The sequence below is a fragment of the Brienomyrus brachyistius genome, chromosome 21 (genome assembly GCF_023856365.1).
Source record: "Brienomyrus brachyistius isolate T26 chromosome 21, BBRACH_0.4, whole genome shotgun sequence".
NCBI lineage: Eukaryota > Metazoa > Chordata > Actinopteri > Osteoglossiformes > Mormyridae > Brienomyrus > Brienomyrus brachyistius.
The window spans coordinates 11,462,508-11,477,446 of NC_064553.1; the positions used below are offsets into that span (position 1 = coordinate 11,462,508).

At 41.8% G+C, this 14,939-nt stretch overlaps 1 long non-coding RNA gene across 1 annotated transcript in view; it reads right to left on the bottom strand.

Moving 5' to 3' along the window:
* Window positions 1-6,941: 6,941 nt before the first annotated feature.
* The window catches only part of LOC125716231 (uncharacterized), a 33,788-nt gene continuing 25,790 nt past the window's right edge, over window positions 6,942-14,939 (bottom strand). The window contains exons 2-3 of the long non-coding RNA XR_007384282.1: window positions 7,514-7,590; window positions 6,942-7,395 (exon numbers count right to left, since the gene is read on the bottom strand). This is a non-coding gene — a long non-coding RNA (uncharacterized LOC125716231). The remainder of the gene's footprint in view (window positions 7,396-7,513; window positions 7,591-14,939) is intronic.

Sequence of the window (14,939 nt, forward strand, 5' to 3'; positions counted from 1 at the left end):
CACAGAGTTTCCCACCATGAGCTTGCATTTTGTTTGTTTAAGGCCTGGTTTCCTGTGCGCGGCACTGCATAGCCGGCCCGTGGCTGACTCGGGACGTCCGGTGTTCTTCTTCCTGACGCAGAGAACGGCGCTGACAGCATAACGCTGACTGAAGCACCAAGAAAACACTAAACATAAATATTTGGCTTTTAACTCTTATTTTTCACACCAATTCATTCCGGTGTGTAAATATGACTCTTTGTTTTGCTTTGCACATGTGCAGTAGGTTCCGCTAACCATTCTGAGGAAAAGGAGAAATGTCTTTACAGAAATTACTGAATATGGCGATCTATGCAAATATTAATGGCTTGCATTCACAGGAAGCGGTATCTAATTATAACTAAGATCAGGCCCATGCAGACGGTGGAGGCTGGGGTTGCTTGGGCACCCGGCCATTTTGCACAAACTATTTAACGTGAAATTGTGTGAGCTTTAAAGGTACCGAGTGCTCCTTTTTAACCTCTGAGCACCTGCCCTTCGACACATTTCTACACAGGCCTACGCAGCAGATAACATCATTTTGTTATGTATTTTAGTTTCTGTTTAAATGTTAGCAATTTAATTTCTAGGCATAGACGGAAAGTGGTTGAGCTATTTCATGTGTCTGATCTTTAGAAAATCCCACATGAATATGCATTAATTATGTATTAATGTCCTCAAAGTGAGCAAAGCATGTTCCAAGTATTAATGCTATTCAGGATAAACAAACAATTACTTCGGCAAAACGGTACTAAAAATGGTATCAGAAAGTGTTTGATGTTTGACTTTTATTTCAGTTAGTTTCAGAACCAATGTTTATATTTTTTGTTTTGTTGGATGTTTTTTATTTCACTTTTCTATCTTATTTAAGTTCACAAAAGAGTTCTTTAATAGATTTAGTTAACAATAATAACCCTACCTTTATCAGGAAAAAAAAGTAAACAAGTCTAGCACATAACACCCACCTCACTAATCCACCTGCAATACAGTCATTTCCTGAACCGTTTATTCTAGGCAAAGGCTCTGTTTGATCTGTATAAAGGTGAAACCACAGCCACCCTTTTGCAGGGCGTAGCTCTCACCCCCATTTACCAGCACAAGACGTGTGTCAGTCAATAAACAACATCTCTGGTTACTATTTACATCATAAACACAGCTTGTGAACAAACAGCCCCAGGATATATTAGCCCAATATGGCCCTGTTTTGATTTACTAGTAATAGTCAAATTCTGACTGCTTAAACCGCAGAAGAGGAAAGCTCCTTGGGGGCGGGGGGGGGGGGGGGGGGGGGGGGGGGTATTACACATAAAAAAAAGCCTAGTTTTATTTGCAGCGGATCCTGTGTTTCTCAAACCAGACATGTTTAAATGGACACGCGGTGCTTGTACAGTAAGTGCTGTTTGCCAATACACTTAGCAATGGACAAAGTCGCAGGTGCAGGGGAGATACTGGGGGAGGGAGGGGAGGCAATGACACCACATTAAGAGGGGACATATCCCCCGCGTATCTCCCCCTGTGCCCAGTTTATATAACCCTAAACAAAGTCATTCATAATAAACAGCTGTCACTTGATGTCACAATGTCAGGACAAAATTATATATAACAAAGTGTGAAATAAGGCACAGACAAATGGAAACATCACCCAAATGCAAACATTTAGCAGATACTTTTGGCCAAAGGGATGCGTTTTTTGTTTTTTGGGTCTGACGGTCCTGGGAACAGTTGGAGGTTAAGGGCTTTGCTCAGGGGCACAATGGTGACATCATCCTGCTGACCACAGACCTTCTAGTCACATGCAGAGCTCCCTCAGCCACCCAGGTAAGCAGTAAACACATCCAACAAACCAGATTGCCAGAACCAAGCAGGCAAACACAACCAAACCCAAGGCTGAGCAAAGGAGCATCGATAGGCGTGATCTTAAAAGCATTAATAGATTACTAGGTTAGTAGGCCATCTGCAGGTAGGTGTAGATATGTAAGGTTGCATCATGCCAGTTGCGGGTAATCTGTGTAATCTATTTAGCATATCTACGCATGCTTAACTGTCCTGTCAGGTACTTATGAGGCAGAAACTATGAAGGACAGGGCACAGAGATCCTTGAACACAGACACCATCAGAGCAGCACAAACGCTGCGATGAAAGCTGTTTTGCCGCTGTGGTGGTCAAGGTCTCTGTGCATGCATAAATAGGTGCGATTATGAAGGAGAAAAAAGGAAAAAGACTTCAGTCCGAGAAATGAGTTTTCACTTTTGCCCTAGCAGTTAGATCGCATAACAACAGCCCTGCTCTGTTCATTTCCTCATGAGAAAATTGGGGGGGGGGGGGGGTGGTTGTAAATTGCACATTTCTTGGAAACCAAATGTTCTCAAAAAACAAAACACAACAAAGTGGACATAACAAATGTACCAAAACAAATAACATGTACATGTATATATTTCCCCTCGAAGGCTGCTGTATTAAATGCAAAGGCAATTCTGGAGGCATGGATACCATTGAATAATAGATTAGAATAGTTTTTTGGCGTAAGTTTTATCCATCTCACATCAAAGGAAACAATACAGCAAGCTGCTGGATATGCTAATTTCCCCACATGGCGACTTTTTAATGTATAATGACGATTTTCCGGGATTATGGCAGACAAACTCTGCATTCTCTATTCAGAGCCATCTGGTTTAATGTCAGAAGTGAGGAAAGTCGGCATATTTCTCTGTGTATCATTACACGTACTTCAAAAAATGTGCTGGAATCACAGATGTCAAGTTCAGAATTTTGTTTTCCCAGTAGCTTTCCGATTTAGGGCGATTTCAAGGCCCCAGCAAGAACAGGGTGGTTCCAGAATCATGTTGGAAAACTAGGACGTGAAAACAAATATATTTCCTGTATTCAAAATATCAAGCCAGTACTTTTTTCCTTTAAAAACTTCCATCTTTTGACAAAAACCTTTCTTCTCTTAAACCTTCTTCTTCTCTTAACTATTGCATCAGACATTTTTTCATTTGTGTGTCAGAGGAAAAAAATGGGCCTCATAACTCATTCATAACATTTCGTCCATGAAAAGTTAATTCACAAAAGGAAAAACATAAACTAAGTCCACACCAAGTGAATGACAGTTCCTCACTTTCTTCTTTGAAGCACCCTAAATTCTGACGCATTTGCCACGTAAATTCTATTCTTGGCTGGAAAGCAGATAGTTAGAGTCACACAAACGTTATCAGGAAGGAAACTATCTGTCATGAACAGAGGTGGTGCTTGATGCCTGACGACTGAGTGAATAAAACAAAATGGGACGAGCTTCAACAAATTAAAAACAAGAAAGAACCTAATATTTTACTGATATATCAACGGGAGTTTCTCACAACTTGCACAGATCAACCAATTCCAAATTGTCTAGAAAACATGAAGACAAGCCCTTCTTCACTGAGCTCATAATCTTCTGAATCTACAAGATCTGGGATGAGGCGTCCAACATCATCATCAGAGTTGGTGAGGTGTTGACATCTATGGCTGAAAGGGTCATAACAGCAATTTATCGAACAAAAGCTTGTCGGAACAGTAAGAGGCCGTTTGTAACACGTTCTGCCCACATTCCATTCTTTTCCTGGACCTCATCACACTTACATATGGACTGAAGAACATCTGACTGCTCATTGTGCCATCATCCGGCCCACGTGAGCGTGCTCTTCTTTCACGTGGTCTTTTGTCACGTCAACTGATCGCTCTGTGAGTACCCATACTTTCCTCAAAGCGATGTCTACCACTTTATTGGGAATATTTAGTTAGAATAGTCTCTTTAAGGGTACTACAGCCTTCAGGGTACAAGCTCACAGCCTTAACCGCTATCCCATAAACTCCCAGCTCTCAATATCAGTCAAAACATGACATATTTTTGTGCAGTCGTCATTCTCGGTCGGTCTGTTGGGGGCGAGCGAGAAATGGACTGAAATCAAAATAAGTTAATAGTCTCCCTCCTATACCTACTAAACAACAGAAAAAACAGGAATTTGGGTATTTAGTGGCTTTTGAAACATGTGGTTTTTTGTAGTACAGTAGGTGAAGCCGTGTGTGATTCAGAGGCACAGCAACAGGACAGGCTGGGCAGGTAATGGCCTGGGGCCCCGAGCTGGGAGGGGACCATTGAGCTGGGAGGGGGGCCCCCAAGGGCAGCCGATTACATACTACACTGCAACTACAAATATGCTTTATTTGTGCATTATTTTTTTCACAAAAGTGAAATTCTCTGTTAATGTTATAAATTTACACATCACAGTTAAATAAAGGTAATAAATGTTTCCATGCTGGGGAGGGGGTGTTGGGGGGGGGGGGGGGGGGGGCATGGGGGTTTTTGCTTAGGGCCCCCAGAGTCCCTAGAATCACCTCTGCTGTGACTTACCTTCCACATTAAGCAAATAGGCATTTTAATTAGCATATGTATTATCAAGTATTAAGACAGTATTTATACAACTAAATCATTCATCTTTCATTGCTAGTGCAATTTCACGGTATATATCAGAAGGCACAGTTCACACACCATTGTCCACCCGAGATGGGATTCTGGTCCATAACTGGACATTTTAGAGACATCCGCTCACCTGAGCTTCTGTTTCGGACTGTAACAGGACCCCTCCCTAAACATGGGGAGATGATGTGAGAGCTGGGTATATGGGACCTGAAAATTCATCGAATCTGACAGCAGGAATAGTACAGTAAATGTATACCAGTTATTCCATATGCGGTTTCATTGTCAAAGTGTTAGATTTCATATTTGAGGAGCCCACAAAGCGTGATCATGCCTATTGAAAGTGATGTTCTTGGCTCAAAAGAAACAAGAGTGATTGTTTGTTTGTGCTCCATGGTATATTCTGCAATGTTATTTTTTAAAACATACACACTTGTTTTATGTTTAAATCATTTCATTGATGGAGGATGTGTTTGGCCAGTTCCTCGCACGACTTGCAGATGTGCACAAGTGGAGGGTTTTGTAATGTACACAGGTAGGTAAGGTAAGGTGAGGTAAGTTGTCAGTCTCTACAATGTGGAACACAATGTAATTTATATTAATTTGCTAGCTTGCCCAGCTACACGGAGCTCAAACCTTAGAGTACCTCATCGTTTTCAGGATGGACAGAAAGAACAACTAGAGGGACAGACCAGTTTCAGAAGAATTTAAACTGAAGCACATTATCAGTACAGACATACACAGACAGGTCACATGCCTTGTATTTAAAATTTTATGCTTCTTCATCAGTCTTGGCTGTACTTCACTAGTACCTTTTCAAAATGCATCACAGCTACCAACGTTGCTAGTTTTGTACTACCTGAACTTTATCTGGTCTGCTCAAGTTGGTTGTTATATGATCTAGCAGCTTTTGATTCACACATTCCGGGCATGAGTGGGCGTTGGTGTTTGTCTGCAGTGAGTAGTGCTCTGGCCCACGCTTGCAAACACTGTCTATTTTAAGTGTGATGCTTTAATTGAGAAAAAACAATCTGAGCTATTCTGAAAGCCCAACAAGTGCTCATGTAACGGCGACTAACCTATTTCTTTGGAGCACCCACTGACCTATTTTTGAAAACACAGATGTGGCATTATAGATATGGTCAACATGTCATTTTCAGCAGTTAGTTAAATCAGAAGGACCTACTGCTGGAAATAATGTTACAATTTGTTTTATTTATGAGTTTTCTCCGGGAAAATATAAATCACTAAATAGAGAAAAGGCAACAGGGATATGAAGACAGAAGCAATGACTGTACAGGATGTGGACTCCCATGTGGATACAGAGGGATACTGACTACCCTGGCTGGGTCAGTAGAGTCAGACTCACTCCCTGTCAGTTGCTTCCCCGATAGCAGAACATCTCCTGGGATCTGAAAGTGGTTTTATCTACTGGAACAAGAGATGTGAGGTATGGTGTGTGGGTCAGAGGGTTAGCCCTCTACGCTTGTGGTCGGAAGGCTGTTGGTTCGAACGTTTTGCTTGGCAGAGTAGCTATGTCTCGGTTGGGTCCTCGAACAATGCCCCCCCCATAAAATGTTCCGGGGGAGCCATATAAATGGCTGACCCCAAGTTTTGCTCAATGTGTATGTATGCCTTGAGAAGGAGAGCAACACTTGTGAACAGGATGTGGCAAAACTAGAACATTCTAATGTGCTTCTGCAAATTAAATTTATTCTTTTTTTTTTCAAGTACGTCAGAAAGCAATGTGAGCATCTGAGCATCAGTGATGTGACCATGGAAGATCGGACTGCCCTGGCTTATGGCATGACCTACACCTATCCACGGGCAGTCAAGCATAGTGTCACATGAGAACCCTGCTTAATAAAATTTGAACTGGGTGGTGCTATCTTTTTTTGACATGCGTGGCAAATCCGTGCCAATCCCCGGAAAACTGACCTGGTGACCTTAAAGTGTGTGAAGGCCCTAGTGGATCGGAGATGAACGATTTCACAAGAATAAGGCCGAGTGCGTTGAAAGGCCACCTTATACTTCTGAATGGCAGGTTGTGTAAAACGACGCCGGTACAGTTTTCTGTAAACCGTAATAAGATTTTACTGGATTAAAGTGCAGACAGGGCGACACAGAGCAGAAGGTTTTTCTGAGGTCACTGGCTTGTGGTCTGTTACAATATTTAGTTTAATCAGAAGGATTCTCAGGTTACTCATTCGTCGTACATTGTAATGTTGCCTAACCAGATTGCATTAAGTTAGTGTTGTACTCTTTCCTGTTATTCTGTTCCATTACTCACCAACATCTCAGTCTCGATGGGGTTCTCCGTGGAGCCAGGAGGCCTGACTTCTGTCGTTGGGATCAAAGCACTCGGCTGATTTTACACCTATGAGGATTCCTGGTGTTGTCGCCCGCCTGCCCTGCCCCTCCCTCCCCGCCACCGGCGGGAAAAGTCCTTATCTCATTTGCGGTCCCCTTTTCGGAGAATTCGGATGACACAGAAAGCATGGAAAACAACATCACTGAGAAAATGCGTTGTGGTATCGTGTTGTTTGTTCCCACAGCGCTGCGCCTGGTCATTTTGTAAATACTGGACACCTCTTTTCAACGATGGCTAAACTAAGTTTGAACGGGGCACTGCTGGGTCAGGATACATGTCACCTGAATGGATCTCCCGTAGCTACCGAAGTGTCCATAGCAGTGATACCCTCACATCTGGTAACAAGAGCAAGAATATCTTCATTGTACTCCAGCACCAAATGACACTTAATAATACTAATTATGTGGCACAACTTTTGTGTGTTATATATTTCTTGTTAATACTGGACAGTCAGATTACTCTCAGTTGGCTTTTGGTGATCCTCTTAGATGGCTCCAATATAAACGGTAACCTGAGGTATAGAACTCAAGACTTGGAAATAATTCATACTCTGGAAAAAAAAAATCAAAAAATGAATGTCAACTTCCAACAGACTAGGAGATAATAGAAGGTTTAAAAGGTCATAAAGCTGTAACTGAACCGTTTAATGACGTGAACGGGGCAATTACCGTGTCTTACTGCCGTTGGCCTTCCTTCAGGTCCCGTCAGCCGATGATGGCGGTCGTCACCACAGGGTCTGCCTGCCCTTCGGATCAGCAACAGACGTCATATATGTGCTGTTTTTTTTATGTTGATAGTTATTAAATGACGATGTTTTAAGCCTGTTGAGAATGCATGCAGTAATGAACAATCATGGTTTTGTGTGTGTGTGTATGTGTGTGTGTGTGAAGTTTTGTACTAGATGCTAATTTGGGCTCAACCTATGATTCATTATATTAAAAAAAAAATAAATATATATATATATATATATATATATATATATATATATATTTTTTTTTTTTTTTTGGTTTAGAACAATACATACTATAGTGCTTAGAAAAAAGAAAATAATCAAGGCATTATAAGTATAATAGGTACTCAGCCCTTGTGTGACTTGCACCAAAATCATTCGCGGATGTAACTGCGCACCACACCGAGTGCTTTTTTAAAAGCATGCATATTATTAACACAATATATTCAGACGTTCACACCTCAAAGTGTAATTTCATGGAAATTCCGGTAGATTTATTTCCACCTTGTACCCTTAACAGACATTTACCAAGAATAGCATTGTGGTGTAACATATCAGTTAATGTTATACTGTAGCAAAGATCTGAGTGGAAAAAGACCCGAGGCAATGAAAAAAAAAAAACAATGCCTATGCTAGGGACAGGAGAAAATGTCTGAGCACGCTGACCTCTCGCAGCATGGGAATACGAGGTCTGCAGTGAGACGGTAGGCTAGTGTGAGGAGAGCACGGTGATGGGCAGCAGAATACAAACCAGGACACAAACAGCGAAAGCCTTGAAAAAAGACACAGTTACTTCCTCTGATGTTCGGTCTTGGGTGTGCATGTCCTACCCAGGGACAGCACTTCGCTGTCAGTTGTTAGGTGGAACATGGAGCCATATCTCTCAACTGTACTTAGCAGTCTTTTTTCGGGGGGTGGGGGTGTAAAAATAAAACAGCTGTCAGTCCTGAGTACAGAACTACTGAGATATTAAACAGAAAGCAGTTCTAACGGCTATCTATCTATCTATCTATCTATCTATCTATCTATCTATCTATCTATCTATCTATCTATCTATCTATCTATCTATCTATCTATCTATCTATCTATCTATCAGAAAAATACCCATGTTGAATATTTTTTATCTCATCAGCATTGACTCTCCTTTGCACCCTCACGTCTTAGGATTAAAACTGGTTGTGGAAGAAATTTTGCTTTCTAGCCATAGGACTCATGTGTAAAATGTCCTTTGAAAATCAATTAAAAATCCCCAAAAGGCCAAATCCCCCCTAAAAAAATTCCATTCTTGCTTTCCAGGAATCACATTAAAATTCTTTTGTCATACAGTAAGAAATTGTGCCATTTCCTATATTTGTGCATTTGCCTATTCCTGAAAGCACACGTCAGAAGACTGCAGTAAGCATGAACATGTGAGAGATAATTATATCCATCCATCCATCCATTCATCCATCCATCCATCCATCCATGCATCCATATATTTTCTGCTACTGCTTGTTCTATTCAGGGTTGTGGTGGGTCTGGAGCATATCCCAGAGGCTACAAGTGCCAGGCAGGGAACTCAATATATAACAATAAAGTTAGTATTTAATATAATGTATAACAATTTAATAAATATTGATAAGTGTAATAGCTGAAATGTCACTGAAAACTTCAGCACTGATGAGATGCATTACATTGATGGTAGAGTTATTTTTGTTGCTCACTGGCCTACTTTTACCTGCCAGGTGTCCTACTCTCCCAGCGACTGCTTCACTATCCTTCTGTTAGGTAAAATGGATAGAGGTAGAGACTGCGAGAGCTTTAAGGGGAAAGTGTGGTTAGACAAATATCACGCGTTCCCCCTGTTCAATAGCACTTTACTCTTACGTTTCACAGCCGTAAAGACCAAAGTAGTAGGCATTCAGTGAATGTGTGCGGCCTAGCATATCCTGGAGGACAGATGGCACGTCAAGAAGAGGTATGATGTTAATGGCCTCTCTGTCCTTCTTTGACTGCACAGAAGATCTCAGCCTCCCAGTACAGGATCTGAAAGAACTTTCACCTACTATCAATATGCTCCTCGGCAAAGCGGCGACCCTCAACTGGAAGGTCGTGAGGCCGGCATGGCCTGGACGGATCCCTCATCGCAGAGCCGTCAGGCACCAGGCCGTACCGAGCCCAGTTTAATTAATACCCACTCACGGGCAGTAGGGCACCGGAGAAATACGAGCCGGGCCACGTGATTTAATTACCGCTGTTGGACGGGTGACCTTCACAGGGAGCTGCTTTGTGGACATGCGGAGAAGGTCAGGATGACGGTGGCATGACGGATGGGAGCCTGTCTGGCGCAGGGAATTATGGGATTCCTGACTCACCTCAGCTATTCTTAGTTTTATTGATATACTCACACATATATTGATATACAGCCATGTGTTGTACTACCCAAATAGCCATTATTTGACTCTGAAAATCATAAGTGCTTTCGATGAAGGTGAGCTCTATTCACTTGCTCTTATGCAAGTTTGCAATTAAGTCACAAGTGCAAAGACACGTCATTTATCAAATTGGACTCATTATGATGCTGACAGACTGATGGGTAACCATTTATCATAACTTTATAATTCAGAATTGTGATTTGCCTGCTGACTTGCCCTCTACACCATGACGGGGAATCTGGTTTAGCTGGAGCCGGACCCCAGCCAGTTCAGTTCTACCACAACGTTAGGCTATAGGCTTGATGGTCTATTGCAAGGGTGGTCAATCTTAGCCACAAAGGGTGGTCGTTTGTGCAGGTTTTCGCTGAAACTCCCTAATTAGGTCACTAATTAGAGGACTGATTGGCTGAAGAGTCCTCACACCTGGGTTTGAACAGCTGATCTAAAGGTTACCCCAAAAGCCTGCACACACACCGACCCTTTGTGGATAATATTTGCCACCCCTGGTCTATGGGCTTGTTTAGCCTTAACTTAGAAGGAAGTAAACGAAATGCTAGATAGTATCAAATGATGGGTATGGACTAGATGAATGTGCAGGAGGTTCCGGATGATGTCATCAAGTTTTACTGTGGACCAGCAGCCAGACCCTCAGCTCATCCAAGGTTCTTCTGCATTCCCCCATTTTGTGCTCAAGAATTGGACAAGGGAGTATGCAGGAATGGATCATGTGGGGCTGTATAGAGAACCTCGATATCTGTTCTGGGAGCTAATCAAGATTGTCAAACTTTTCTAAATTCCAAACAAAAGGGAAAATGTATTTTTTCATACATTTCATTTTTGTATTACTGTGATTTGAAAGTAAAAATAACCTACGAATTAAAGAAAAGGGAGAAATTAAATTCAAAGTCTCCATATGCATCCAACTGGTTTCCAGGAGAGGTCGTAGGGAAATTAAAATCACTCCCATGTGTTCCACACTTCTTGCTTCTTAACGTAAATGACGTCAGCACCCACCCCTTTAAAATGAGTAATTGGGTACTGACAAAATACACCATTGAGAGAGGCAGCCTCTATAAATGAAACTGGTTTTGAAAATTACTGCTTAATGTTTTTTGCATAATTACTTTTCCCCACTTTAGATCTCCTGTCAGTTATATTCCGGAAGTTAGAAATGATGCTTGTCAGTGGTTCCCGCTGGAAAACCGCCATTTGGATCCACCATGATGATAATTTAAAAAGGTACGACGATTGATTTGATTGATGTATTAAACAAGCAATGCAAGGATCAAAAATGCATGCCCTACTGAATTTTAATCAGAGGTGTAAACATGATTCACATACATATACATGAATGAGTCCCTGGCATCTGTGTGACAGTGTAACGGCCAGAATTATTAGCAGGTCTTACGTATTTTTCTGAAAGGGAGCCTTGAATTTTCCATCAGATGTGGGCCACCATGAGGACACCCCCCTCTCCTTCTGCCAAGTAATAATGTAGCCTTGTGGGAAATTAATTTTCCACTTTCATTGCTTATTGTTATATAAAAAAAGACTCATAAACAGATTCCCCATGCAGCAGGTTCTCCCTCCAGCTGTGTGTCATAAACAAAAACAGGACAGGGACAGCTTTTGTCGATACCCCATAATTTCAATGACCTTTGATCTATTTGTCCGTCTTCAGGCTGAACTGACCCAGATCAAGCGTTTTATTCGAGGGCAACAATTGGCAGACCCCGAGGCACGACAAAACAACAACAATCCAAGTTCAAGAAGAACTTAGTTGACATTTATTTTCTGGCTATCCAGGACTGGGTCATGAGACCTATCTCAGGCAGCACAGAGCACAAGGCAGGTGACCGCCCAGACAGGAAGCCTGTCCATCGCCCACACACTGGACGATGCTATCTGCCGAGCCGCTAAGTTGCTTATGAATAATGTACTTTGGAAATATATTCAGTTGCTTACCTGAAACTCTGAGTGTTTCTCAATACCAAGAATGCAAAGATTGTGCTTGTGGTCTTGGCAAGAGCGGTCTTGCCAACTCGCCACCCAAGAACTAACTTGGGATGCAATGAATCATGGGATTGTTCTCGTTTGGCGAGGGGGCAACCAGTCCATCCTTAATATTTGTGGTAAGTACACATACTGAGAAACAGCCTTCGACTTCAAGTGACACCTGGTTTACAGTTGGCTGTGTCCATGATGAGGGAATTCTCTTCAATGTCCTACAGAAGGTCCTGACTTGGCAGCTGAAGCTGGTACTGAGTGAACGGCAGAGCCGCCGTCACACGACTGCAAGAGTCTCAGCACTGAATCTGTTGCCACCTACCTACCTAAAATGCCTTTTCCCATATCTGCAAGCTTCTCCTCTGACAAACGCTGATTCAGTCACTCATAAGACATAAGTGGGTTTCATCACAGAATGCTTTACCTTTGATCTCCATGTGCCTTGATATCATACTCAAGTCTCTACTCTCACAGTCTGCTTTGTCCATGATTTGTTTTATCAGGAATTTTTTTATTGGGTGGGTTCCATACTCATTGGCTTATACTCACGGGCACACTCAGGCATGCTCCAGCAGACCAGAAATCATCATTTTCTATACAAAAAAATCCAAAGGGCCTTATTTATAAATTAAAGTTAATAGATTAATTAAAAAAAAAACAATTACCCTTTCACAATTCCCAGAGAGTAATGTTTCAGTGGGTGTCTGAGGTATCTGAATGTCACAGTTAATCACAGTCTAGGCAGTTTAGGACAATAAGCAAAATTTTTTAAGAATTGTATTGCATACATAGACAGTCCGTGTTTATGAAAGGTAATGCTGCTCGAGTACTAGATGAATAAAGGGATTTTTAAGGACGGTGCACCTTTAGTAATCATATTACTTTTCACTTTGCGCTTTATTTACGGTACGTTTTATCTGTTGATCACCTGAAGATCTTAATCTGAGTAACATTGTTTTTCGTTTGTCATATAAGCGCCTGTCATTAGGATACAACGTAAACATCTCTAATGGAATCTAATCTGCGGAGCACAGATCGATACTGGACACAAGGTTAGCGGCAGAGTAGAGGTCGTTTATCCGTGACAGAGGGCTTAGCAGGTGTAGACCAGGCATGACCACCAGGGGTGCCGGCTTTCCTGTAGGAGTGTGGCGGCGTGCTGTTTCAGAGGAACTGTGGCTCTCATTGTTCCTCATTTCGTTACTGTGTGATTCCCCAAACTGCAGTTAAACGTTGTACGAAGTAAAGTCTTCAGCTAGTTTTCGAACGTCACTGACGAGCTTTATTAAAATGACGCGAGTTAATGACTCAATGCGGAATCGCAAGATGCGACTACGCTGTTCCCGATGCCTAACCCCTCCCCCAGCCCATGTTTTGTGTCGCTTTTCAAATGAATGTTCTTTATGCTCTTAACAGAAGCTGAAAGGTTTTGTACTTTGGGTTTCATGCCATATTGCAATTTCGCTTGGCTGGAACATTGCACCCACCGGACCATCAAGTACCTTGTGTTGTACTTCACGAACAATGAGATCAGCATGAACATTTTCTTCCCAGAACAAATCAGTCTCAAAGATCATCTAAGGAAGCCGTCTCAACAGTGTGTGTGTGTGGTTGTGAATATATTACATTGTGATGACCAAAAGTCCCCCCAATGTGATAAAAACCTGTTATTTTCACATTGTGAGGACCATTTTTTCGGGAAGCTCCATTTCATGAAAATCCATGAATACCGAAAGTAATTTTGTTTGGTTACTTATGGCTAAGGTTAGTACTGGGGATGGTCCCCACGAAGATAGGAATACAGCCATGTGTCCGTGCTCCCACATGGAGAACAAACACTGGACAAATATCATGTAATATCATTTGGTCATCTTCCATGTCCTGGGAATTCTGGACTTTGGAATGAATAATTCCCCTGAAACAAGTGTCTGGTTGAAGAAAATTTACCATTGAACAAAATCAGGACCTTTCAACATATGTCAATATTATTTACATACAATTGTCTTATACAAAAGCAAATTCAAAAGCATATTTTATCAATGTAAGCCTTGTTTATTGATGTTGAAGTTATTTTTATAAGCATTCACACCACATATTATTTATATTTGCACTTTTAACAGTGCTTGTTGCAGAGCCATGTGTAACGAGGCACGTTTCAGTTCTAGCGGCTCCTTACTGTCGGCAGATTTGCCCAAATATACAGCAGAGCGCTATATGAATCAGGACGCCTCTCCATTCATCTCCCACCAATCTGCCAGGCTCTTTTAGAAAGTGCATGGGAGCCCCGTTGCCATGGAAATCAAACCTATCACACTCGTTTTGGCAATAAACAGACCCTGAAGCAGGGGGACGTGACATAGTGGCAGGATTTACATTTGAAGCACACGGTTTGAAAATGTTACCTCAGTTTCCTCTGAGTGGTTTATTTATGTCGGGGTTTGTGCTGGCTCTTCCTGTTACTGCTGTCCAGCTATGCTCTTCAATGACCTAACGGTACTGTTCCAAGAATCTGGTCACCCTAGTCCTGGACATTGTGATCTCAGGTGGAAAAATATTATGCGAGTTCAACTGAAGTAAGTCTCTAAGCCAAAAGACATCTACCGTATAAACAGGGATGGACATAACTGGTACGCAAGTACGCATTCACCTTTAAAAATGATATGTGCGACAATCGATTGTCATGCAAGTGTAAATGCATACTTTGCGCTGAAATGAAAACAAAATATAATGCATTTTAATCTTTACATGTTAACCCTACTTCGTTTGCGGTATACAGGTTAAAATGCAAGGTATTTTCTTGTCATATCAGCACAAATGCACATAAAATAAGTACGTATTTGCGCTTTTACCACAATCGATTGTCGCACGTATCGTTTTTAAAGGTGAATGCGTACTTGCGTACCAGTTATGTCCATCCCTGTCTATAAACATGGTTATTGTTGC